Genomic DNA, 24,946 nt, shown 5'->3' with positions numbered 1-24,946 from the left:
TTTTCTCCAGTGAGACTGAAGTTATTAATTTTTGAGAAAGAATACCGCAGAGGAGATGTGCCCTTCTCAGTGCATTGTATCAGGGGGTATAAAGTTGAGATGTCTTAGGACTGATGAGATTAACCTTGAGCAGCTACTTGGGTGGTATCTAGTGGGCTTATCTGTTGTAAAATTACTATTTTTCCTTTTGTAATTAGTAACCAGTTTAGGGGGCAATATTTGGTGACCATGCAAATACCCTGTTTCTGCTTCAATTTTCACCCACTAATTTTAGGATTCACTAGTAGGTCTTGCTTACAGCAATTATTGCAGTGTTCTAATGATAATTTTTGACTTCCATTATTCCTTATACATTTATTAACTAGAAATTTTCTGTAAGGAAGAGCTGTCCCTAGGGTGCCTGGGTGGCTCAGTTGGCTGGGCACCTGCCTTTAGCTTGGGTCATGATGGATTGAGCCCCATGTCAGGCTCCTGCTCAGCCAGGATCCTGCTTCTCTAAATCTCCCTACTTGTGTGCTCTCTCTCTGTCAAATAAATAAATAAAGTCTTTAAAAAAAAAAAAAAAAAAAAGGAAGTCCCTTCTCTGCCTCTGATTTACTTAATTATATATTTATATTAGCATGAACTCATAGATATTTTATTCATTAGATTAGAATCCAATATTATCATCACTTATTTCATTGCTTAAATTCCAGCTTTGATCATTAAGAACTCTCTCTGGTCGGTTCCTCCTCTTTCCACATGCCTCCATTTAAAAAAAGTTATTTACCGGGCACCTGGGTGGCTCAGTTGGTTGGGCGTCCCCCTTTGGCTCAGGTCATGATCCCACATCTGGCTTCCTCTCTCTCTGCCTCTCCCCTTCCCGCCCCCACGTGCCTGCTCTTTCTGTCTTAAATAAATAAATAATATCTTAAAAAACTGTATTTACTTTTGAACATCTGCTTGCTTCCTGGCATCATAAGATATTCCAGACTAATCTTATATTTTCCCTGCCATAATCACTTTTCCAAGGAGCTCCACCAGAGCAATCCTCTTTCTAAAACTGTACCTCTGATTGTGTCCCTACTGCCTCAAACCTTCCCATGACCTCTGATTGCTTTGGGGACAGACCAAAGTCCTCAACACAGCGTGGAAGCCCAGCCCCGGCCCCAGAGCAATTCCCCCACAAAGCTGACCTGAATGGACTCGGTCCACACTGACTGCAGCTTCTTGAGGCGCCTTCCGCAGGAGCGGTGTCTCCAACCATCATGTGTCCTGTTCTCTAGTCCTCCCCCATGAAGACGAGGGGACTTCCCGTGCTGTTAGAAGGGGAGTTCCCTGAGGAGGAGCCCTGCCTGCATTTCTGTGCTCCCCCACACTTTCTGCCAGTGAAACCCCAACCCTGGTCACCTCCTTTTCTTCCGGACAGAGTAAGACCAGAAAGAAGGGACGATGGGCTCCTCAGCTTCTCTTAAAGACCCCCAACTGTCTCCGTCCAAATGGCTCTGAGGACCCAGAGGACCAACCACGAGGAGAGGTGAGCAAGGGACATTTTCAGCTTTGTCCCTAACGTTGATAAGACCTTCTCCGAGCCCTCAATCCACTCCCAGGCCTCAGCGACTCCCTCTGGCAAATGGGACTAATCTGTTCCTTCTGCAGATACTTCCAAACAGATCACTCAGAAGGAGGCATGAGGCTGGGGACTTGGGGGCAATTCAGAGCTGGGTCAGCATTTCTGACTTCTTGGGGTGTTCAGTCTAGTAGGGGACATAATACATGTGGGTCACAGCTGTACAGCAGAGGACATGGCCCAAGAGAGGTCATCTGGAGAACTTTAAAAATCAGGAGAGAAACATTAAGCTGCAGCTACAACCATTTTTCAGAACATAAGGCATCAGTGCACACTTATAGACCGGTGGGGTTTAAGTACAAGGGAAAGGCAAAGGGGAACATTCTAGGCAAAAGGAAGGCAGAAACAGAAGGAGGCAGAAATCTGTGGGTCTGGACGGAAACACAGTGACTCAGTGCAGCTGGACTCAAGGGCATCTGAAGGTGAGTGTTTCCCGGCCCCCTGGCCCATGCCAGTTACTAACTCCTCTCCTATCTCCCGACCCAACAGCAGAGTCAGCATATTTTCAACACCCAGGGTGTAACCAGAGAAATGTGCTGGATCCCACAGGAAGAGCTGAGGCAGAGAGGCAATCATGGAGGTGACTGCTGAGTTGACTACTGGAACGTCAGCTCTCTGCTCTCAGATCCAAGAGGAAGAGGGCCTGGGAGGCCACACGGCCAGCGGGCTCTTGGGCTGCACCTGCTGGCTATGCCGACCCAGCCCCCAAGCTTGGCCCCCTGTACTCACTCCCCCAGGTTCCTATCCTGGCCTCTTTCTTCAAAGAGAATAGGCTCTGGCCAGCCAAGTGCCTTCCAAGTCCAGGCAGCTTCGGTGTTGACTCAGTGGGTGCCATGTGGCCAGAGCGTGGAGATGACCTCGGCTGTGAGCTCTGGCAGGAAGCAAGCAGCTTTCTCTGGGAATAGAGAGTAGCTCTGGCTCACCCACAAAGCCCTAACTGGACTTTGCTCTTACTTGTGCCCACAAGTGGGAGTGAGGCTTCCTGGATTCTGGTTCTGGCGTGGCCTCTGAGTGACTAGTGACTAGAACTAGGGACTAGTGATTAGAACCCATCTGGGACTCAGTTTTCCTATCTGTAAAGTGGGGTGAACTCGCTCTAACTTTTCTTGCAGGGCACAGAAGGAGGAGATCATGTCTGGAAAGGGACTGCAGCTGTGAAGACAGATCCCCTCATGTGGGGTAGGGGGTTGAAGACGAGGAGCTCAGCAGGGCTTTTAGAGAGAGGTCTTTGTTTTTGTTTTTTGCTTGCTTTTAAGATTTTATTTATTTGAAAGAGAGACAGAACAAGTGTGGGGAGGAGCCAAGGGACAATCAGACTCCCTGCTGAGCAGAGAGCCTGATACTGGACTCGATCCCAGGACCCCGAGATCATGACCTGAGCTGAAGGCAGACACTTAACCAACTGAGCCACCCAGGTGCCCCAAGAAACCCTTGGTTTTGATTGTGTCTTCCTCCTGTAGGACCCATGGGCTTCCCAGGAAAGCGGGGGGTGGGGGTGGGTAGTAGGCAGAGGAAGGATCAGCAAACTCATAAGCTTTTAGCCTTTTTCTGGGCCCAGGAACAGGAAGTGAGGTGCCGTCTAGAGAGGAAGGTAGAAGCAAACACCCCCCAACTTCCCTTCGGCGGACAGGGGAAAGGAAGGCTCTGGCTTCAGGAGCCTGCAGGCCCTGAGCTGGGGAGAGAAGGCAGTGGGGTGGGGGTGGGGAGGAGGCATCAGCAGCACCATGTGGCAGAGGAGGGGGTCTCTTGTCTTGGACATAATAAAACTCAAAGGGCCTAGGACATCCTACAGACTGGGAGATGGGGGAGAAGAGAAGTCACAGAAGTCAAGTTGAAAAACCCAGCTTTCCAGGTCACATGGCACTATACTTACAGGCCTGGCCGCAGCCTCCTGCCCTACCCACCCCTTCCCTGGCTTCCTGCTGTGCCATGCCACATGCCTCCCCACAGTACCTACACACTCCCGCACACCCCAAGGCGGCCCAGGGCCTCGGATTACTTGCTCTTACAGCATATTCCCTTTCTTTGGAGGCTGCATGATAGCCGTGGCTCTGTAACTGCTGAAATATTTGATTATGGTAGCCTTTTGGGATCACCACTGTACCCCCAGAGTCTAGCACAACACCTTGCACACAATGACTGCCGAGAATGCCTCAGAGGCTGATTTTGGCCTAAACCTTGGCACCTGAATGAAGTTTAGAGTACGAAGGTGAACAATCCTTGCTCATTGCCTGGGGTCACTGGGTGACCCTGGGCTGGGCAGTAAAGATCAGAAACCAGAGAATTGAGAGGTGGTGGGAGAAATCCATGCCCACCCAGATACTGCCAACAGGTAAGAGAGAAAAGACAGTGTATGCTATCTGCTATCTTTTGGATAAGGGAGACAAATAGGAGTAGGCATTTATATTTGTTTTGTGTAAAGACATTCTTTTTTTTTTTTTTAAAGCTTTATTTATTTGACAGACAGAGATCACAAGCAGGCAGAGAGGCAGGCAGAGAGAGGAGGAAGCAGGCTCCCTGCTGAGCAGAAAGCCCAACGCGGGGCTCGATCCCAGGACCCTGAGATCACGACCTGAGCCGAAGGCAGAGGCTTTAACCCACTGAGCATTCTTGAGGGATAGGTGAGAAACTGGTAAGTGACTATCTGCAGAGGGAAAAGGGGGTGGAAGTGGGAGCACACTTTTTCAACACAGACTTTTCTGTATCAGTTTAATTTTTGGACTATATTTCTTAAAAAGTCTAGTGAAAAAATAAAATATAAAACTTGAAAAAAAAAAGTTACAAGGAACCACCACCTGCCTAGGTGATTTCTAAAGCCCCTCCCAGCTGGGGTGATCTACTCTCCTCTCTTAGTAGGAAGTAGGGAACAGGCCCTTGGGACAAGGGAGAAGTGAGGAGGTCTGGCTAGATGAGCATGGGGACTCTGGCCAGAGGACACGGGTCTTCACTCCTTCTCCCCCTGGGCTAGGAGAGAGGTCCTGCCACCCCCAGCCTGTGGTGAGGCAAGGGAGCACCAAGACTGTCTGGAAGCTGGTCAGGGCCCCTTCCACCTGGGTAAGAGCGGAGTTCATTCTAGATCCCAAAGGGCTGGGGCAGAGGTGGGTGGTTGGGCAAGGGGAGACTTTGGGGCAGGTGGGAGGAAGTTGGGGTAAAGGAACCAGGAGGTTGCTGCAGCTGCTGCGGGCAGGTTCTGGGGGTGTCTCAACAGATCCTCACACAAAAGGACCAATTACAGCCCCCACATCAAGCCAGCCGGGGGTGAAATGAATCAGCCCATAGGAACAATGACTGCTGAGAACCCCAGGGCCACACCCCCGGAGTTCTGGGGCCCCTCACAGTCCCATCGAGGAAAAACCTCATCATTCTTCTACCCAGAGGGTCAGTGGAGAGGGACCATTTCAAGCCCTGTGTGAGAATGAGAACTGCGGACCAGCACCCCGGCAGCACCCACCACCGCTCCAGCCTTGCAGGCATCAGTGTGAGAAGCAGAATGGGGTCATCTCTCCTTTTAAAATATCTCTCTAGATAGAGACAGAGATATTTTAAAAAGCCTAGTGAGTACTGGAGATCTCCCATAACTGAAGGACCGCCATAAGGGTCCAGGGAGCTGTGCCTGCCTGGGCTCTCCTCAGTGGCTGCTCGACTTTTAGAAATCAGTAATAACAGCAGTGATAATTCACCTTAATAACAGCCTGGCCTCCTCGGGCCTCTTTCATCCATGTAGCTCCCAGAGCTGGGAAAACCGAGCAGGTGCCACACCCCAGTGATGAGGTGTCATTAATCCATCCACACAGACTGGGAAACTGAGGCGCAGGAAAGACTTCCCCTTACACGCAACTAAGGCTATAGGAGCTGAGGGCCGCTGGGCAGTGAGGAACTGGAGGAGCTGGCTTCTTATTTGCTGTGTTTTGGGAAGACGGGGTGGGGGAGGCTCTCCCTCCAGAGTCAGCAGGGTCTGGGTTTAGGATGAAGGTGAGGAAGGTGAGGAAGACCCCCAGATGTGTCCCAAGCCCCCTCCCTCAGCTGCAGCAGGGCTTGGGGTGGTGGCCTTGGCTTGGGAGTTGGGGCCTCCGATCTTGAGCCCACACGCTCACCCTGCCAAAGCATGGCAAGGCAGGCCAACAGCTGCTTTGGGCATCACTGCAACGCTTGAGGGCACTGTGGGGTAAGTGAGGGCTCAGCCCTCCCAACGGGCCCATGCCGTCTGTGAAGCGCGAACAGGGGGCATCTTGCAGCTGGCGGCGGGTGGGGGTGTGTGTGGATCCGATCAAAGACATGTCAAGAAGTGGGGAGACTACTTTCTAGGGACCCGAGCCCATCTCTGCAGCCCCCTTCCAACTTTGACACCAACCTCAGAATAATGAGATCCTTCTTATAGCAAGAGCAGGGGAGGGGAGGCAAAAAGTCACAGGAGCCTAAGATCTATTCCCACCGTAACCATGGAGGGAAGCAGTGGAGACTCACACTCGGATGGGAGGGGAAAGCCAGAGACGTGTGCCTGTGCGGAGCCATCCCAGCCTACTGTGTCCCTGGTACTGTGAGAGATGCTGGAACAGACCCAGTCTCAGCTCTGGGAAAACCACAAGGACCAAGGGAGGCACAAACCAACGACCTTGTCCTCCTACCTTCCAGGGCAGGGCCTGGGGAAAAACAAGGGTGTTGTTCGAAGGGATCTGAAGTTATTTTTCCTCAGCATGGCAGATCTGACCAGAGCCCCTGGGGAGGCCCTGAGATGACACCTGACCCTCCAAGGGTCCAGCTCTCCACAATCTCAGGTTCCAGAACTGCCCTTTCTGCTTTAATTCAGCCAAGCACTTCACGCCCGAAAAATTAAGGCTGAGTGGGATCATGCAACACACTAGCCCAGGGTCAGGAGCCCTGCCACTGACACTCATCATTGTATGAATCACTTCCCCCTCTGGACTCTAGTTTCCCCATTTTTAACACGAGGGCGTTGGACTAGATGTCTCTAGGATTCCTTCCAGCCTATGACTCCAATGTTGTTTTGATGTGGTGGCAGATCCCAGGTTGATTTACATAAATTTGCATGTTCAATCAGAAATCCCAAACTCCAAGTATAGAAAAATCCAATCAGTCCATTAGTGCAGCCAGACTGGGGCTGCAGGAGCCTGCCAGGTTCGGGTGAGGATTTTCAAAAGCAGGCTGTGGTGCTGGTGGTGAACCAGGGGAGGAGCTGGGAGAAGAAGCAGGGTGAGGAGTGGTGTGTGTTCTGAGAGATGCAGTTCTGGTGACCCAGAGCCGATGGGGCCAGGGCTCTCTTCAGCTACTGGGCAAGGGTCCTTTCTCCTCCTGCTTCTAACGGGGCCTCTGGCTGGCCAGCCTCGGAGCCACACCCCAAGAGGAAACAGCAGCCTCTGCCTAGCAACAGCCGCATCCTTCACTCTGACAGGGACTCCACCATTAACCACTTTCTGGGAAACTGACCTCCCTGGGAGCTTCCATTTTCCATTCCAGGGGCTCCTCGCAGTGAGGAAGGTTTCCTTGGGGTCTAACCTAAATACCTTTTGTGGCAGCTTCAGTCCATGGACAGCAGGGCCCAGGGAAGAGGGGTCCCCAGGCCCGGGAGAGCTAGCAAAGGGAAAAGGAATACAGACAGTGTGTCCCACATCCAACCAATCCCACAGCCTCTCTAACCACCAGCTCCTGGAACATCCCTCTTGGCACCTGGGAGATCAAGGATGAAAACAAACAAGGAAAACGTGAAGGCCTTTGGCTCCTGGGCTAGAGAGCTAGAGAGCAAGTCCCAACCTGGAGAGCCTGACTCCCGAGAAACCATAGCCCCAGGAGGGAAGGAGGCTGGGAAAGGTGGGGCTGGGGCAGTCTTTCCCTGCTGTCAGGCTGCCGAGGAAAGGCCCCGAAGCCTGGCTGGGCTGGGTGAGGCTAGCAGGGAAAACTCCTTAAGCCCACTGCCTAGGCACGGGAGGGTGGGAGTGCACAGGTGAGGTGAGTAGGGCCAGGGAGGGAGATGGCCAGCGACAATGGGGCTCTCATCCTCTTCTCATAAGAGGGTGGATGAGTATACTGTGTTCCCTGGCTCAGATCCTAAAACAAGTCCCAACAGCTGAGATGCAAACTGTCTCCTGGGAATCTGCTTACCCGGCTGGCCCTTGGCTGCCTACCCTTCTCTCAACTCCTCCCCAAAGGCCCAACTCAAAGACTGGCCTGCCAGGATATCTCAGCAGAGACCTTGATGGGTGGGCCAAACCCCAGCCAGCAAGAGTTCATACCCCAAACCACCAGGGGTGAGCAAGACAATGGCTATTCTTAGGCAGAATAAAGGAGTCTGCAACCCTCCACCCAAGGTTCTAGCACTAAGTTACTGTGATTTCAAACTACATCAGCCAACACCTACCTCCTCAAACTAAGTCACCCAGCCAGGGGACCTTTCTCCCTTTCAGATTCACTTATCAGTGGAACCACACAATGTCAAAAAGTGAAAGGGAATGTGAGAGCTTTCCAGTACAACAGCTGAATTTTACAGATGAGGGAAAAGAGCCCCAGAGAGGCGGGCTGTCTGGGTCAAAGTCACACAGCAAGCTGGGAAGAGCAGGGACCAGGGCTTCTGACTCCCAGTCCACAGGGACAGGAGCCTGGTCCTCACACATTGGTTTCTGCATATTGTGGAACAACCTTCTTCCCTGCAACCCAGGCCATCTGCCTCTCCAGGTTCCCACTCTGTTCCAGAGACCAAAGCTTAAGAAAGATGCAGGAGGGCCTGAGCCACCTCATGCACAGACCACGGACTTTGAAAACAAAGTTGAACTATGTGCAACTATATTCCCAGACAGGAACATACATGTTTCTCTGAAGCAAGAAACCCACTAAACTAGGCTGTTCCTAGAAAGACAGGAAACCCATATGAGTAGTGAATTTTGTGTCTCCCTTCCTGAAAGACAAGGGGTCTTGCAAGACAGGGTCCGCAACAAGGCAGCTGGGCTGGGTTCATTTTCCCCATTAAGTACAGACCATAGAACGGTTAGACATTGACTTCCTCTCTACTGTCTCCCAATATCCCTGTCCCAGGTATATCTGCCTCCAGCCACTACCTCTGGCCGACAATTGTGCTTAGGCAGGAGGACCCGAGGGGAGGGAGAGAGCGGTTGGGAGGGATTTGCCTTTACAGCCAGGAACCCATCAGTCTAAGACCCCTGGTTCCTCAGAAAGACGAGCATTTAAGTCGCAGCTGGCAGGCTGGGTGGATAGCGCTGAGAATCTGGAAAACCAAGCCTGTGGGAGGTGAGGGACCTCTGCGCCGCTGGGGCAGTGCCAGAGCTGGAGACCTAGAATCTTGAGTCCAGAATAAGGAAAAGGGGGCTGGGGTTCGGTGAGCCGCTTTTCTAGTCGGCCTAGGCCAGGGGAGTGTCGGGCACAGATAAATTCTCTGCATTCTTCCGGCACCGCAGCCAGGACCCAGAGAGGCTTTTTTGCAGGCGCTGCCCTGGCCCCACACCCTGCCCAACCCTTCTCCCTCCCTAAGCCTCTCTTCAGTGTTCAGTCTGCCGGCCCCCCGCCTCCTTCCTTTTCACAGCCCCTCAATGCCACCGAAGGATTGTTCCTAGAGACCCTGATCTCTCCGCCTCTCCCCATCTTCCCCACGCCCTACCGCCCCAGGCCACCGGGACTGCAAGGAGGGCGAAGAGGAGCCCAGGGCTCGTCTCCGCGCCTGCGCTTTGGGGAGAGTCTCCCTCCCCGCACCACCCCCCAGATTCCCCCCACCACGCAACAACCCGGCACAGCTAAGCGGCACCCGGACGGTGGGATGCGGGTGGGGTGGGGTGCGCAGATGGGGCAAGGTCAGTGCTTTCAAAGAGGGAGGGAGACCGGCCCCCGGAACATCCCCCTGTCCCAAAAGTTTCCCTTCCGGGGCCATGGAGTGTGCGCGAGGAGGGCGCGGGGGGCGGGAGGGGGTGGGGTGGGGGTGAACAGAGTCGCAGCCGGACCCCCCCACCACCCCCGCCGGGGACAGTGAGGCGGGAGGGAAGGACAGGCAGCGAGGTCCGGGCAGGAAGGCGCGCCGCCCCCTCCGACCCAAGCCTGCCACAAGAGCCTTACCCTTCAAGCAGCCCACCCCCAGCCCACAGCTTACAGACCCTCCACTCGCCGCCCTTTAAATCCCAAGTAGGCCTGGAACTCACCGAAATCAGGTGTTGAGCTGGGCCAGGGCAGGCCGGATCTGCCGGGTCCATGGCCGCGGCTCGGGGGCGGGGGGCAGAAGAAGGGGGGTGCTGGGGCCGCCTCTTGATGTCAAGGCTTTAAAGGGGCCAGTGAGCCCCGCCCCTCGCCCGGACCCCGCCTCCCTCCTTCCGTGCAGCCAATCCACGTTCGCCTTGGATGCGCGCCCCTCCCAGCCCCCCGCCTGATGTTCCCAGGAGGAGAGCTAAGTCCGCCGGTCCGGAGAGCGCCGCTTCCTCCCCGGTGGGAAGGACCTCCCCTCCCCCTATACTGAAACGCTGTCCTCGGGCCCGGTCGGGTCCGGGTTGGTAAACCTCCCGGGTGCGGGGGTTGGAGAAGCAGCGCTGGGCCGAGCGGGGGTGGAATGAGGGGCATCTATAGCAGAGAAAACTAAGTAGGTGCTCGCCGAGCCACGGGCATGCGCGTCAGCTTCTGTGGGGCTGGGCGTGCACGTGTGTATGTGGTTGTGAGCGTTGGTGTTTGTAATTTGCCTTCCTGCTTACGTGTTGGGTGTAAATCTATGGGAAGACGCTTCAGTGCCTCCTTGGCCTGAAGTGCTCCCTCCTCACTTTTCCTCCTCCGGATCGGGATTAGATCCTCCCAGTAATTCGGGAAACGGGGCGCTGGGAACAGGCTCCGTTGCTTTCAGAGTAGGGCTGGTCGTTTCCTCACAGGAGGAGGTAAGGCTGAGCAGAAGAAAGATAAAACCTTGTTCTCAGCGACTTGCTATCTTGGTGGGGACAGGTACCTGTCCTGTTGAACTAACCACGTGCTTAAAAGAAAAAAAAAAGTAAACAGCCCACTTAGACCCCGGCAGGGCCTCAGAACTCCGTTCAGTACCATTCTCATTGGTCCTTGATTAAATATCGATTTGTCCTTGTCTCGATACCGTATGGTCTTCACAATTTGCATGGTGGTGACCAGCCCGTTAATGCAGGTTCTGATGGGGTTATTAAAGAAATACAAAGGGATCCCTAGCCACAGTCTCTGCCCATTTTTATTAAAATAGCTTCTGTTGTGGGTGTACACAGAATGTATTAACGCATCATATTAGTCCAATAAAGGAACATAAAAGCTGAGGGATCTTGGGGTGCTTAAATTGGCTAGGATTAACCAAGAGTTCCTCTCTGAAGGAGGCTCCCTAATTTAGAATGGGATTTGAAGGGCATAGATAACTTGAATAGATTCAGGCACAGTAAGGACACAAGGAGACTCAGGTAGCAAAGAGCAAATTAGCTGCCTGGGACAGTGAGCAGATCACCTTGGTTGGGTGAGAAGTGGAAGTTAGTGGAGGAGATTTTATATGGAGAAGATCAGAATGAGGGTACGGATTTGACAGGGTAAGTGATAAAGAAGTTATTTTATGTTCTTGAGCAAAGAAGTGAGTGTCTGAGGTCAGTTATTACTGGAGCCTAAAAGATGCCATGACGGTTATTCCCACCAGCTCTCTCACCTTTGGTTTATAACAAATTTATTGATTGATTTATCCTTAACATACAATAAAATGCACAGATCTCAGGTGTTCTAATTGGTGAATTTCAACAATAATATACACCTATGTAACACTGAAAACAAGATAATGAGTTGTTACTCCAGAAAATTCCCTCTGCCCCTTTATATGTATTGTTAACTACGCTGCACCTACCACACCACCCACCCCCACAAAGTCCTGAATTCTGTCACCATAGTTTTGGCTGTTCTTGGATTTCACGTAAGTGTGATCAAATAGTATGCGCTCTTTTTGTGTCAATATTCTTTAGCTTAGTAATGTTTTTCACTAATGTGAATCTTTTCTTTTTTTTGTCACTGAGTAATATTTCATTGTATGAATATATCACAATTGTTTATCCATTCTCCAGTTGATGTTTATTTGGGTGTTTCCCAGTTTGGGGGTTATTAGAATAGGGCTGTTCTTGTGCAGATCTCTTCGTGAACATGTTTTCATTTCTGAGAAAGCTCACCTTATCTTTTTTAAAAATTGAAGTATTATGACTGAAATATATTATCATATTAGTTTCAGGTATACAACATAGTGACTCATTTATATATACTGCAAAATGATCACCAGTCTAGTTATCATGTGTCACCAAAGTTAATACAATGTTGACCATAATCCTCATGTTATAAAATATGTCCCCATTACTTATTTATTTTATAATTGGGAGTTTAAACCTCTTGATTCCCTTCAAGCATGTTGCCCACCCTCTTACCATCCTCTTTTCTGGCAACCACCAGTCTGTTCTCTGTATCTATATGTCCCATTTTGTTTGTTTTGTTTTTCAGATTCCATATGTAAGTTAAATCATGGGGTATTTGTCTTTTTTTGACTTACTGGACTTAGCATGATACCTTCAAGGTCCATCCTTATTGCTGCAAGCAGCAAGATTTCATTCTGTTTTATGGCAGAGTAGTATTCCATTGTGTATGTGTGTATTTTATACACACACACACACACACACACCCTCCACATCTTATTTATTCACTCATTTATCGATGGATACTTAGGTTGTTCCATATCTTGGCTTGTAAATAATGCTACAGTGAATATGGGGATATTTGGTTTTCTTGGAATAAAAACCCAGAGTGGAATTGCTGGATTATAGGGTAGTTCTTTTAAACTTTTTTTTTTTTAAGATTTTATTTATTTGTCAGAGAGAGAGAGAGCGAGAGAGAGAGAGAGCGCGCGCGCACAGGCAGAAAGAGTGGCAGGCAGAGTCAGAGGGAGAAGCAGGCTCCCTGCCGAGCAAGGAGCCCGATGTGGGACTCGATCCCATGACACTGGGATCATGACCTGAACCGAAGGCAGCTGCTTAACCAACTGAGTCATCCAGGTGTCCCCTTTTAAACTTTTTAAGTAACTTCCATACTGTTCTCCATGGTGGCTGCACCAGTTTACATTCTCACCAACAGGACACAAGTGATTGTTTTTCTCCACATCCTTGTCATCACTTGTTATTTTTTTCTTTTTCTTTCTTTCTTTTTTAAGATTTTATTTATCTGGGAGAGAAAGAGCACAATCAGGGGAAAGGGCAGAGGCAGAGGGACAAGTAGATTTGAGCAGAGAGCCCTATGCAGGGCTCGATTGCAGGACCCTGAGATCATGACCTGAGCCAAAGTCAGATGCTTAACCCACTGAACCACCCAGGTGCCCCAACACTTGTTATTTCTTGTTTTTTTTTTTTTTTTTTTGAAACTAGCCATTCTGTGAAGTGATATCTTATTATGGCTTTGATGTGCATTTCTGTGATGGTTAGGTGATACGGAGCATCTTTCATGTGCTTCTTGGACATTACTATGTCTTTGGAAAAACGTCCACTCAGATCATTTGCCCATTTTATTTTTTACTTTATTTGCCCTGCCCCCCCACCAATTTTAAATCAGATTTTTTTTTGCTTTTTCTATTTTTTTTTAAAGATTTTATTTACTTATTTGACAGAGAGAGATCACAAGTAGGCAGAGAGGCAGGCAGAGAGAGAGGGGGAAGCAGGCTCCCTGCTGAGCAGAGAGCCGGATGTGGGACTCGATCCCAGGACCCTGAGATCATGACCTGAGCTGAAGGCAGCGGCTTAATCCACTGAGCCACTCAGGCGCCCCTGCTTTTTCTATTTTTTTTTTTTTTAATTCTATTTATTTGAGAGAGCACAAGTAGAGGGAGCAGCAGAGGGAGCTGCAGAAAGAGAGAGAGAGAGAGAAACAGATTTCCTGCTGACCAGGGAGCCCCACGCGGGACTCAATCCCAGGACCCTGAGACCGCAACATGAATTGAAGGCAGATGCTCAGCCAACAGAGCCACCCAGGTGCCCCTGCTATTTATATATTTTAGAAATTAGCCCCTTATCACATATATGACTTGCAAATATTTTCTTCCATTCAGTAAGTTGCCTTTCTGTTTTCTTGAGAACTTGCTCTGCTGTGCAAACAGGTTTTTAGTTTGATATAGTCCCATTTGTTTATTTTTTTGCTTTTGTTGCCCTTGCCTGCGGAGTCAGATCCCCCAAAATATTGGTAAGACTGATGTCAGGGAACTAATTGCTCATGTAAGGCTTCAGGCCTTACATTCAAGTCTTTAATCCATTTTGAGTTGATTTTTTTGTACGATGTTAAGATAGGGGTTCAGTTTCATTTTTTTGCATATTATTGTACATTTTCCCAACACTGTTTATTGAAGAGATGATCTTTTCCCTCCCTGTTGTATATTCTTGCCTCCTCTGTTGTAGTTTAATAATCGTATTATGTGTGGATTGATTTCTCGGTTCTCAGTTCTGTTCCATTGGCCTTTGTATCTGTTTTGTGACAGTACCATTCAGCTTTGTAGTATAGTTTGAAATCAGGGAGCAGGGAGTGTGATGTTACCCACCTTTGTTCTTTCTCAAGATTGCTTTGGCTATTTGGTGGTTTCTGTGGTTCCATACAAATTTTAGGATTATTGTTCTATTTCTGTGAAAAATGTCATTGGATTGCATTGAATCTGTAGATTGCTTTGGCTAATATAAACATTTTAACAATATTAATTCTTCCAATTCATGAGCAGGGTGTATCCTTCCATTAATTTGTGTCTTCTTCAATTTCATCAATGTGTTACAGTTTTCGGAGTACAAGTCTTATTACTTCGTCGGTTAAATTTATGTCTAGGTATTTTATTCTTTTGATGTAATTGTGAATGGGATTGTTTTCTAAATTTCTTTCTGATAGTTTGTTATTAGTGTTATAAAAACACAACAGCTTTCTGTATATTAAGTGTATATCCTGAAACTTTATGGAATTTATTAGTCACTTATCTTTTTAAAAAAGATTTTATTTATTTATTTGAGAGAGAGATGGAGAGAGCATGAGTAGAAGAGGGGCAGAGACAGAAGGACAAACAGACTCCCCACTGGGTGCAGAGCCAGACACAGGGCTTGATCCCAAGACTCTGACTCCATTTCCAGAGCCAAAGTCAGATGCTTAACTGACTGAGCCATCCAGGTGCCCCTATTAGTCATTTATTCTAATAGTTTTTTGTTTGCTTGTTTTTGTTTAAAGATTTTATTTATTTGACAGAGAGAGATCATAAGCAGGCAGAATAGCAGGCAGAGTGACAGGGAGAAGCAGTCTCCCTGCTAAGTGAGAAGCCCAATGCAAGGGCTCCATCCCAGGAGCCTGGGATCATGACCTGAACTGAAGGCAGACGCATAACTGACTGAGCCATTATATTCTAATAGTGTTTTGGTGGAGTCTTTAGGGAGCTTGATGATAGATAGTGGCATTTTTGGAAACTTGCAGCATTAATTAATTCTTATTCAATCATCCAATATTTATTGAATAGGGATCAGAGGGCTAGTCCTGGGTTTACACCAAAATTTAGACATGAACTTTTCCTCACAGGGCTTAAAAAGCCTGTAAGACTCCATGTATCTACCTCATTCCAAAAGCACAGTGTAGAAAAACCTTAATAGTATGCCAAGCATTTCTAACTATTTTGGGATCTTTTCAAATAACTAAATTTTGGGAAATAAACAGACCATCTGGATTTTTTAACTTTTCATTTAGGTGTTTACCCTTAAAAAAAAAAAACAAAAACCACAGCCAGAACATCTGCACTTGTCAGAGCAAGTATCTGCCCTCCTTATTCAAAGGCTCTTGTACATTTGGAAGTTTAGGCGTTCAGATTTTGGCAGATTCACCATACTTTATAAACCTTCATTTTCACTGACAGGAGGTAAATGAGGTAGAACTACTATTATCCCATGATCACTTTCTGTCTTTGATGGGCCTTAAGACACTTTTAATTCCTCAGTGGTATTCACTTAAATTATTAAAAATTATACAGAAGTCCCATGGTTGGTTTTCCAAAAAGATTTATTTATTTTAGAGAGGGAGAGAGAGCCGGGGGGGGGGGCAGAAGGAGGGGGAGGGACAGAATCTGAAGCAGACTACCTGCTGAACTCGGAATCCCATGTGGGGTTCAACTTCCCGACCCTGAGATCATGATCTGAGCTGAAACCAAGAGTTGGATGCTCAACCTCTGAGCCACTCGGGCACCCCATCACATATTGGTTTTTACTTGAGCTGTCTGTTATAAAACAGGCTGGGTTTCTTAGGCCTCTTGTTGCTAGAAGCTGCTAGTAGTAAAACAGTTTGGTAGCGTAGCCTAATGGTGCATGTGGTGCTGATGAGTGAACGGTAGATCACTGCTCCCATCAGTCCTTTGAATGGTTTTAAGCCGGGAGTTGACAGAATCAGAATTGCATTTTAGAAAGATTACTGTGGTAGCAATGTGGAGAACGGTTTAGAGAGAAAGCAAGATTGAAGTCGGAGAACAGACAAAGTTTTTATAGTAATTGAGGGGAAAAATGAGAAATGATGTACTCTGGACTAGGAAAGTGATAGTGGTGATGGAGAGGAGATCACTTCAAGAAATAAAGAGTAGCAGAGTCGGCAGGTCTTGGGCTTGGAAGGGGAGGGAAGCAGAGAGCTAAGCCAAGATTTCCAGACTGGGTAACTTGCAGATGGGAGGGCCACTCACTAAAATGGCAAACAGTGGAGGAACAGCAGTTTTGGGAGATGATATGCTCACTCCCAAATATGTTCACACTGAAATGCCTGGGGGATGTCCCAGTGGAAATGTTTGTGCAAGAGGTAAGAGCTTCCCAACTGCTGTGCCTCAGGAAGAGGGTATAGATGTGCTACATATTTTCTTAGTCCTCATGGCAGCATGAACTTCCTCGGAAAAGACATCGGTCTTGGTAAACTGTGTTGCCATGAAAATACCATCATTCTTTATGTGTGCCACGATATGGAAAAGGTTGGAAAGTATTAATGTATAAAGCTTGTTGGATAAGAAATTCTGAAGCTCAGGAGAGAGATCTGGACTAGAGATAAAAGATTTGTATGGCACGAGAACATTAGAACATAGGTGGTAACTGGAGCCATGGAGTGGAGATCACGTGTGGAAAGAGAGACTGGAGCAGAACCCTAAAAAACAGCAACATTAGAGAGAGGCCTCTAGAGAACGAGGAAGACAACTGGTTGAGTGCTGTCACCCGAGCCCAAGGGGTTTCCAAAAAAAAAAAAAAGAAAGAAAGAAGTTCCTGATATTACTAAGCTCAGGTGGGATCAGGACTGAGACACACTTGCTGACTTTAACCACATCATTGGTGACTTTGACAAAACCAAATTTTGAAGGGTTGAGAAAGATGTACAAAGTAGGGAGTATTTAAACTTTTTCAAGAATTTTGACTATGCTGTAAGGGACAAGTCAGTCAGGTGCGTGGGGCAACAGGGGATGAGAATTCTTTTAGAAAGCTATTTTTAGAAAGATATTGCTTAATTTAATTTTAAAACATTTAAAATTCATTTTTAAAAAGATTTTATTTATTTATTTGATAGAGAGATCACAAGTTGGCAGAGAGGCAGGCAGGCAGAGAGATAGAGGGGGAAGCAGGCTCCCTGCTGAGCAGAGAGCCCAATGTGGGACTCGATCCCAGGACCCTGGGATCAGGACCTGAGCCGAAGGCAGAGGCTTAATTAACCCACTGAGCCACTCAGGTGCCCCTAAAATTCATTATTTTTAAAAAGCATCATGTGTATATGGTTAACAAATCAAATAATACAAGAGCAATTATGTGCTGCATTTCCCACCTCAAGTAATGAGCCATTTTAACTTTCCGGCTGATTCTTCAGTATGACTAAATATGCTCATAACTGCTATTCTTTGATCTTTCACTTTTAGATGTTTTATTTCCTCCTATGTATATATTCTCTTTAAAAGGTACAAAAGTGGAATCTTACCATTCATTCTGTTCTGCACCTCACATCTTGCACTTAAAATACCTTGGAGACCGTTCTATTTTTAACCTGGATAGATCTATCTTGTTCTTTTTAACAAATGCATAGTAATCCATTTATGGCTGTACCATATTATTTGTTTCCTACTGGTGGGCATTTAGATTGTTGCCAGCTTCTCAATTTCATCAGACAACTGTAATGGATAATGTTGTACATACATCCTTGCATATTTCTGTGAGCATATCCACAGAACAAATTCCTAGCAGTGGAATTCCTAGGTTTGTGCAGTGTACGTTTTGATAAATATTGACAAGTTGCCTTCCACACGGTCATGCTAATTTACCATCCCCACTAACAGGGTGTAAGAATACCCACCTCCCCACATTCTCACCATCGCTGTTTAAAAAGTTTGTGAATATTGTTGTAAGTGCTGAAATATTCTTGCATTGTTTTTATTTGCATATAATTGGTAACACTAAACAAGTTTTCAGGTGTTCATCTGCCATTATTGTTTTTTGTGAATGTCTTTTCTAACAGCGTTGTTTTAACGAAATTTACCCTTTGTCACATGTACTGCCAAGTGTTTTCCTAGCTGGTAGTGTGTCTTCTGGCTTCACTGTATTTTTTTTTTCCTTTGCCATATTTATTGGTCTTTTCCCTGATGGCTTTTAGGCTTTTTATGTTTAGAAAGTACCTTTTTTTAAAAACTTTTTTTCTAGTATGTTTATGGGTTTTCTTTTTACTTTAAATATTTCATCCAAAATAGACTTAAATGGCAAAGACCACTGTCATTTCTCACTACTGCTCAGAATGACATCTCCGTTATAGAACAGTTGGTCTGTTCTCAATGTACACAGTACCCATTCCTTTGTACCTTTGTTGAAAGGTTCCTTTCTCCAGGCTCACATGGCATGTGCCTTTCCCTCCTGTCCATCACTGCAAAAGCTATATTCCTTTCAGGAACAGCTCAAATCCCATATCAGCTAGAAAGTCTTCCATGCCCACTGTAGCCCACAAAGATCTTTCCTTTGCTGAAGCTCACAAGATCACATGCTGCCTTGTTTGAGACTCTCCTTTACTCAACTTTAACATATTTGCTGAATGAATCAAATATAACCTTTGGAAGTCCAGGTTCTTTCATCTACTTTTTCCTACCCCCAAAACAGCTAAAAGCACACTGGGTAAATGGAAGGAATTTGATAAAATACTTCTTGATTTGCCACATAAATGTATGCATTGGCTGCATATAGGATGGAATAAAAAAATAATGTAACGTATCTCATTAATAATTTGTATACTGACCGCATGTTGAAATGACCATTTTTAGAAATATTGGATATATATATATATATATATATACACACACACACATATATATATATATATATACACATACATAAATATATATATTTTCTTAAGTTAAAGAATATCCAGGACCATTGTCGATTCTTGTCCTCAAGAAGGCTCATCATGCTTAGTGTTGGCTCCTACATTATGCTGGTTTGAGCATAAATAAGATGATCTCTTGGAGCCAAAGACAGTCTCATTGTCTCCAAAGGCTCTCATGGGCCAGTCTACAATCTGTACCTTCATGGATTATGAACACTATACATCTTTGAATGTAACTGCTACAGACTTGAAATACAATGGTTCCTTTCAATAGGTCAGGCAACTGCTCAGCCAATAGAAGAGGTCAGGTTCAGAAGCTGAAGTGATTGAGGATCCTCAGTTAACCATGTAGATGGAGCCCTGGCCTATTGCTTTGGTCACGGGGGCCATTTTCTGCCATTAAGAAGTTATTTGGGACAGGTGCCACTTGGCTTGTAGTCTAGTCTCACTGCTGGTCAGAGCCCCTGTATTAGTTTCCTGTTTCTGTTGTTAACAAATCATTACAAACTTACTGGTTTAAAACAACACAAATTTATTTTCTTACAGTGCTGGAGATCAGAAGTCTAAAATTAAGGTGTTGGCAGGACTGCATTCCTTACCAAGGAAATGGAAAATCCATTTTCTTGCCTTTTTTACCTGCATTTCTTGGCCCACAACCCTTCTTCACATCACTCCAACCTCCTGCTTCTATCATTCTCTCTCTCCTGCTGTGGTCAAATCTCCCTTTGCCTCCCTCTTATAAAGACACATGTGATTACATTTAGGACCCATCTGGATAATTCAGATTAATCTTTCGACTGGAAAATCTGTAATCCTTAATCTATGTATCTACACATCTGTACACATCTACAAAGTCCCTTTTGCTACCTAAGGTAGCATTCACAAGTTCCAGGGATTGGGATGCGAACATCTTAGGGGACCATTATTCAACCTGCCACAGCTTTATATACATTTCTTTGCACTGCCCTGGTGAAGGGAAAGAGCACCAGCTGTAGAGTCACAAGGTTTCCAAAGTATCCTTAAAATGTACAGACAGGTAGGTAAATTCGCATCTGTAACCACTGTGATCACTCTGAGACCATCATAAATTGGCCTCATTTCCATCAGCAACAATAATTCCCTCCCAGCATTGCTTCCTTTATTTTTTTTATTTATTTTTTTAAATGTCTTTATTTATTTATTTATTTGACAGAAAGAAATCACAAGTAGATGGAGAGGCTGGTAGAGAGAGAGAGAGAGGGAAGCAGGCTCCCTGCTGAGCAGAGAGCCTGATGCGGGACTCGATCCCAGGACCCTGAGATCAGGACCTGAGCCGAAGGCAGCGGCTTAACCCACTGAGCCACCCAGGCGCCCCGCATTGCTTCCTTTAAAATGCTCTGTAGTGCTAAAGCTGAACTCATTACTTCCTTGTCCTAAAAAACAAATTATTAGAGACAGTAAGACGCTTTCTACAGAGATGAGATGTTTTTCTCATAAGCTTTTAGTCCAACAAACATAGTCGTAGTTTATGGCATGCTTATAGAGTGTCACAGCACCTTGTTTTGTTTTAATACTTTATATTCTGTAAAATACCTGTACACACTCCAGTTCATTTGGGCACAGGAAAAGGAAGGTCTTGTGATTTTGGTTGCACCGATAAGTAAACTGAGGTTCAGAGAGGTTAAGTGACTTGAACAGGGTGGTTATGCAATGAGTTACAGACAGATCTCGATGCCAAACCGGATTTTTCTTTCCACTGCACTGTTCCTGGGTCAAACTTGATCTCGTGGGGCTGAGAAGGAACAGACTGATATCAGGATCTTAATACATTCTGAAGTTGGCCTTGGAATCCCCACCTCCTAAGCATGAGACAGACTGAAACCCACTTTTTGGAGGTCCTACTCAGAGATCAAAGTTAGGGGCAGATTGGGAATTTCAGGAATTCAGGGGAAGATCAGGGTAGCTGGCGAGTCAAAGGTACAGTGAGAACGTAATTAGAACTAATTAGAACAGTGTCTGTGTGTGCTCTGTGTAGCTGCTGACTGCTTTTCCAAAACGCTCAGGTGGGCCAAGTCTGTTTAAAAGGTAGCCAGCAGCAGGGGTGCTACTCAGGTACTCAACCTAGAGTACTGCTCAACCTAGAATTAGCCCTGACTTCTCTGAGGGCATTTCAAAGACTACCTGGAATAGCTGAGAGTTACCTGTTTGGGTCTCCTATTCTCAGGTTTGAACACTTAACTTAAGGAAGCACAGTAACTCCAAAGCTCATGCTCTTTTACACCGGCTTTCTGGAGTCTCTTCCCAGTCTTGGATTTCTGTGACATCTCAAGGCATGGTAGCCGAGGCCCAGACTCTGCCACTGCACTGCCTAGGTTCAAAGCCCAGCTCTGCTTTGGCTTTGTGATGCTGTTTGGCACATGGTGATATATTATGATCTCTTCTTTTCTTTTCCCCTGTTTCTAACCAGACCTCTTTTGGTTCTTCCTTCCCTCTCCCCCACCCCCAAACTCAGTAACTACTGGCGGCCCTCAGACTTAGGATCTGGTCCTTTCATCATATCCATGTATTTTTGGAATTTACTACTCTTTAAACCTCAATCACTGTATATGACTGACTTCCAAATTTTTCTATCTAGTCTTACTATCTAGATGCCCAAACCAGGCCTTGGAATGGACATTTATTTATTTTTATTTTTTAAAGATTTAGTTGAGAGACAGAACATGAGCGGGGGGTGGGGGAGGGCAGAGGAAGAGGGAGAAGCCAACTCCCCACTGCACAGAGAGCCCAACATGGGGGCTCAATCCCAGGACCCTGGGATCATGACCTGAGCCAGTCAGATGATTAACTGACTGAGCCACCAGGTACCCCAAATGGACATTTTATTGCAAAGATATGTTTGAGAAAACATACCTCAAACTTCCATGCCAAAGGCTAAGCTTATCTCTTTCTCTCTCAATTTTCTAATTTCTCCCCATTTCAGTTTCCTGGGCAGTTTTCTGCCCAATAACAGATCTCCCTTTTCTTCTCAGTACTTGAATCCAGGTCCATTTCTCTTTTGTTCATTCATATATTAATTCAACAAGTACTTCTCAGCTACCTGCCATGTGTCAGCCATTGTGTTAGGCCTCAACATGCAAAGATTAGTCAGGCTTGAGGAGATCAGTCTTATGTGGGGGGGCAGAGCCATATAAATAATTATAATATAATGAGGTAAATACTATAATAGAGGCTTCCACACAAAGTCCCCACTAGAATGTAGTAACAAATGCAAAGTGTACAGGAGTTGGGGGGAAAGATTTCTGACAAAATATAACATTTGAGCCATCTTTTAGTACAAATGGTTTAACAAGGTTGCAAGGTGCCAGAGCTGGGGGAGAAAGAAAGGAAACAGAGGGAGTTTATGCTACGTCTCATAGGTATGAAAGGACATGGCAAGTCTGACAGGGTGGTATGAGAGTTCAGTGTGACTGATGTGAGGAGGAAAATAATTAAGACCAGTGCTGCTCAATATACCTTTTTGCAGTGATGGAAATGGTCTAAATCTGTACTAATGAAGGAGCCACTAGTCACATCGCCTACTGAACACCTGCAATGTGGCTAGTATGACTGAAAAGCTAAACTTTAAATTTTATTTCATTTTACTTCATTTAAATTTTAAATAGCAAGTGGCTACTATTGAACAACAATGGTTCAGGCACAGGATAAAGGACAGGACTCTAGGCACTAGGAAACCACTGAAGGTTTTTAAGCATAATACTGGCATAACTAGGGGTGTCTGGGTGGCTCAGTGGGTTAAGCCTCTGCCTTCAGCTCAGGTCATGATCCCAGGGTCCTTGGATCGAGCCCCGCATGAGGCTCTCTGCTCAGCAGGGAGCCTGCTCCCCCCACCCCCCGGCTCTCTGCCTGCCTCTCTGGCTACTTGTGATCTCTCTCTCTATCAAATAAATAAAATCTTTAAAAAAAAAATACTGGCATAACTAGATATCTGAGGAAGGGAAAACTGGCAGTAGGGGTTAGAGGGTAGATGACTTAACACAGAAATGCCTGGTAGGCACCAGCCACCTGGGATGGAATAAATGGCATTTACATGTTATGGGTAGAATTTACTGGACTTTGTGACTTTGTCAGTGAAGGGGGGGTATAGTGAAGAGACAACTGAAATTTGCAGATTGAGCATGGGTGGAGGCCACAGAAAGGATTAGGTTTGGAATGAGGGTAATGAGTTTGGGATATGTTGACTCTGAGGCGACTAACAACTATCTAGGATGGTATGACTACAAAACAGGAAAAATATTAACCTACAACTGTGGAGGTAGGGCCACCAATATATTTGGGAGTGATCAACACATAGGTGGTTGCTAAAGGTAGGGGAGTGGAGGAACTCACCCGAGTAGAAGTGGACTGGATGGACCCTAAGGAACCCTAAGCAATCAAAGTGTGGTCTATTTTGGTTTGCAACAGAGTCACCTGGGGTTTTTTAACAAAAAGCTGACTCTTCATTGTGAATGTATTTAATGCTATGGAATTACACACTTAAAAAATGGTAAATTTTATGGTATATGCATTTTAGCACAATTTTTTAAAAACGCAAAAAAAAAAAAAAACAAAACCCCAAATCTAATCAAGCCAAACCGATTGCCAGACCCCATTCCTAACCGGAATCACTGTTTCTGGAGATGAATCCAGGACTCTCCAGGTAACTGAAGTTCAATTAAAACTTGAAGTCCTTCAAGAGTAGAGAAAAACTAAGAGATAGGAAGAGAAAAATGGTTAAGGGCATGGTGAAGAAACCAAGGAAAAGCAGTTCAAAGAAGAAGGGGTCAGTAGTGACTACTGCCTTGACCCAGGGAAGACTGAACAAGGCCTCAGGATTTGGCAATAAGGGGGTCACTGATGAATGGGAAATCAGAGAGCAGCGGCTCTGGGGTTTATTCTTTCAAGGACTTCGCTCATGTTTGGTGGTAAAGAGATAGAGGGAGAGAGACTGAATAAACTTGAAGGGAGACTGGACAGAGGAAAAGTTGGTTTTGAAGATGAGAGAGAACTGAGCATGCTGGCAGGTGGACAGGAGAAGGAGTCAATGAGACCAAGGAGACACCCAAGGGAATCCTCAAAAAAACACAGTTGGGGAGAGGCAGTAGAGGTTGGGATCAGGAATTCGGGCCGAGATTATCTGGGTAAAAGCTCACTGGGTAAGTTCAGAAGTGAAAAGGAGGGAAGATGAAGGGGTTTAAGATAGAGGGCAAGAAAGACTTTCTGACACAACAAACAAGAATGGCGCTGGTTGGTGGCTAAGGTCATCTGCATAGATGAATGGAGCTGGGATATAGTCAAGAACCTGTAGAAGGGTAAAAGTCTAGAAGAGTCACTAGGGTGAAAGTGATCAGGAACTGGAATATAAAAAGATTGAAAAGTAGTACTGGAGTCTGAGATTGGAAATGGCACCAACCACATAATTATCCTGCACAAAATAGAAAAACTGGTTTTCCTAAATGAAGGTTTTGGTTCTGTTCTGCTGTTTAGGGACTGCACTAGTTGTTGCTCTGTCATGTATAAAGCTCAAATTCTCTAGCAGGAACTTTTCTAACTTCTCCAGCAAGAGATCCAATGTCGAACTGGTGGTTCAGACTCTCTTATTCCCTACTCCTCCTTCTATAACTTCAGAAAATAATAGGACCTTAAGGATTTTGAAGCTCATCAATCTAGTCTCCCTTCTTAGCTATATTTTGTTTTCTCATCTTCTCTCCACCAAACAAATCTTTCTCCATCTTCCACTTTCCCTTGGACTCAAGTCACAGGTGTCAAAAACCTGACAGACATCATTGACACCAATTCCACAGCATTTATGCTGAAGTCATCCAACTGTAGACTGCATTTTATGCCTGCTTCCCTGCACATATTCCCACCCCTATACTGGTATGCTTTGGCAGAGGATGCTAACGAAAAAAGTCCTGAATTAACTTACTCTCTGGCGTATTTTCCATTCTGAGCTTGGGTGAGGTTCTTTTT

At 46.2% G+C, this 24,946-nt stretch overlaps 1 protein-coding gene across 7 annotated transcripts in view; it reads right to left on the bottom strand.

The window, feature by feature from the left end:
* Positions 1 to 10,020, bottom strand: part of NCKAP5L (NCK associated protein 5 like) — a 30,822-nt gene extending 20,802 nt beyond the window's left edge. For 2 of the 7 annotated variants that reach the window (XM_045072963.1, XM_004778852.3), the window contains exon 1: positions 9,766 to 10,009. The gene's annotated coding sequence lies outside the window, so the exon portion shown is untranslated. Of the gene's footprint in view, positions 1 to 9,765 lie in introns of all 7 variants that reach the window. The other 5 variants (XM_045072967.1, XM_045072966.1, XM_045072965.1 and 2 more) reach the window with 4 other exon arrangements.
* Positions 10,021 to 24,946: the final 14,926 nt, after the last annotated feature.

This window comes from Mustela putorius, unplaced genomic scaffold (genome assembly GCF_011764305.1).
Source record: "Mustela putorius furo isolate JIRA1106 unplaced genomic scaffold, ASM1176430v1.1 tig00537227_pilon_pilon_pilon, whole genome shotgun sequence".
In the NCBI taxonomy this organism is placed as follows: Eukaryota; Metazoa; Chordata; class Mammalia; order Carnivora; family Mustelidae; genus Mustela; species Mustela putorius.
Note: the sequence above shows the minus strand (reverse complement) of the source record. Positions and strands in the feature narration are given on the sequence as shown.